General features: G+C 45.2%; 1 pseudogene; it reads left to right on the top strand.

The window, feature by feature from the left end:
* Positions 1-380: 380 nt before the first annotated feature.
* Positions 381-2,308, top strand: LOC115668883 (dirigent protein 25-like; annotated as a pseudogene).
* The last annotated feature ends 576 nt before the right edge of the window (positions 2,309-2,884 follow it).

The following is a 2,884-nucleotide window of genomic DNA, read 5'->3' on the forward strand; positions in this document are numbered from 1 at the left end:
TTTGTAACCGTTTTCTGATCCGTTCTCGTTCGGAGAAACTTCAGTGGGGACGTACCCAACACAAAGAAAAGGCTAAAAGGAGGAAAAGAGAAGCTAGCTCCAGACCAGTCAGGGAATTAATAATGGTCTGGTGTGAGGATTAGGCGGTCTTCTTGGCAATTATTTTTTAAACGAAAGCACCAGCAGAAACACGAAGGAAGATTAATGCATTGCCAGCACCAAACCCAACTCAGCCACTCCATTTAAGCATATAAACCCAACTATTTCTTCCTCCGATCATCATCTTCACAATCATCATCAATTCACCAATATCTCCTTCACAAAGGAAAGAAGAAAGCTTCTCAAGAGTCATTTTGCTTAATCCCTCTTGATTTTGCTCAATGACTGCTCGCAAGTCTGTGCCCGCTCAACTAAAATCAGCAGCTTCTTTCCTTCTGTCCGCTCTTGTCATCCAATGCGTCACGTGTTCTCGATCTCTCACCGAGGATGCGACTTCGTCCGCTCCCAATGCCGTGCCATCATTAGCAAATCCAGCTCAGACGGCACCGCTCAATCCCGCTGCTCCTGTGGCACCGCCTGCGACTACAACCCCCACCACAAGCACCACGGTGGGAGGCACCGAGCTTCATCAGCTGACGTTCTACATGCATGACATACTCGCGGCTCGAATCCATCAGCTTGGGCCGTGACTGGCATTGTGGCTAATCCAGCGCTCAGTGCGCAAGTCCCCTTTGCCAAGCCTAATGGCGCAAACCTCCCTATCAATAATGGCATTCCGCAGAACAGCGCCAATAACGGACTCATCAACAACAACAACAACAACAACGTTCCTGACTGGATTGAGCGGAAACACAGGTAACGTGATTTAGAATCAAAACACTCACCGCGAAACCTTGAAAGACAAATCTTTATTTCACAAGAAAACTGAACCATGAAAGACAAAATCTTTTTTTCACAAGAGAACTGAACCATGAAAGACTTAATTTTATCCACAGGCCAAGCAAAGCACTAGAACAAGAAGAAACAAATGAGAAAAGCGAAGCATCTTCTTTAACCGGTTTCCTCGTCCTCCTCCTCGTCCTCATGTTGCTCAAACACATTCACGAACCGTCTTGGCCATACGATCCGCCCCCTCGCGGTATTTTCAACCACGAGATCATCTCGCTCCAACCAATCTCTGAACTCTTGTGAACTTTCCTCCTCATCACTGCTCTTATCACTGCTCTCATCACTGCTCTCATCACTTTCCATTACAAGGTTCAGCCAATTGGGTGCGAACATGAGGATAGCTGGAAACGCCACGGGGTAATAAGAGAGATACATTAGTATTAGCGCCCGCAGGATGTCCACTGGGCGGATAATCTCCCCATTACGTTTGCCTATCAAATCTTGATGGGGTGTCATTGTCCCCCTAGGATCGTCCTCATCAGGACCAGGAGTGTTCATTTCCTCCGGCTCAATTTCCCTTGTTGCAGTTTGATGATCGCCGGCCCTCGAAATTTCTTCACGCATTTGTTGATCCAGAATCTTTTCTCGATCTGTTGTTACTGTTACCCTTGGCTGATCGTCGTCGCTGTCTATGTTTCGCATGGACTGGGGACTATCCCGTTCATCACCCATCGAAACTTCTTCAGGCGACTCGCCCGTGACAACATCATCCCTTTCCCTTTGGCGCGATCCCTCCGCCGATTCTTGATCTTCATTCCTTGCCGTCTGGTCAAGCTCAAAGCAATTACCAAAGCAATCACCCATTGCTTCTTCCTTACAAGAATCTGTGGTAACCGGCTCTCTCTCTCTCTCTGTATCTCTCTGTGAAAAATGATGTCAAGGTTTAACGAAGCGCGAGCGAAGGTTTTGAAAATCAGTTGAATATCAGAAGGTTTTGAAAATTAGTTGAATATCAGTTATGCATTTATTAACGGTTTGTTTCGGTGAAGGAGGAGGAGGTGGTGGGAAGCAAGAGAGAGAAGAAAGGCAAAGATCGTAGCTTTGATGTCTAATAACAAAACTCATAATCCTACCAAAAAAAAAACCCATAAGAATTATAAATTAGGGAAGGCAAAACATAATTTTGGATTCTTAATGCAAAGACGAGGAGAATTCTTTCTAGTTTTTCTGTTTTTCCCAACTTTTAAGTAGAGAAGCTTGCGCATGTAATGGACTAGAAGATATTCTATATAAGTATGGCAATCGGTCGAGTCTAATAGGGTACCGGACTCGTCCCGAATCCTAATAGGGAATTAAATTGGTTCATGGGATGGGTTTGGGATTTCATCCGCAAATCCCACAGGGTTCGGGACGGATTTAGAAAATTTTCTTGTGGATAACCCGAATTCGAGAGCCATTTTACTATAGTATTTCTACCCTTCTGATGAACATAAGGCCACATAAGTAACAAGATAGACTGTCTTCGTGCAGGCATATAGCACGAGACAAAGGGTCTAAAGCGGCCCCGAGTCAGAACTTCCTCATCGGCCCTGCTTTGGCGAACGTTATCTTTGCGTAGAGCATGATGGGTTACGTACCTCGAGTGAGTGACCAAGTAGAGAATGGGAGGAGGACCTCGGGAGGGTGGAAATTCGGCGAAAGAGTTCATGTGACTGTATAGCTAGCATTGTTTGCAGTTATATGGGAGACCAAGGAGTTATTTTCCTTCTTGGAAAGATTTTGTGCTGTTTTCCGTTCCGTTCGACGGTTCATACATCTCACGAGGGAAGCATTTACATGCGAAGTTTGATAACTACATATGGTGAACAACATGGTATTTCTATTTGTTAAATCACCTCAACGCTTTCGGCGGAGGACTCGGAGGAGAAGATCTTGCCGCGGTTAACGGTGGAGTAGAATACTTGAAAAAATGTTTCGTCATTACTAATGGCATGTT

This window comes from Syzygium oleosum, unplaced genomic scaffold, assembly GCF_021117445.2.
Source record: "Syzygium oleosum isolate NSW1041296 unplaced genomic scaffold, Sole_v2.1 Sole_v2.42, whole genome shotgun sequence".
NCBI classification, from domain to species: domain Eukaryota; kingdom Viridiplantae; phylum Streptophyta; class Magnoliopsida; order Myrtales; family Myrtaceae; genus Syzygium; species Syzygium oleosum.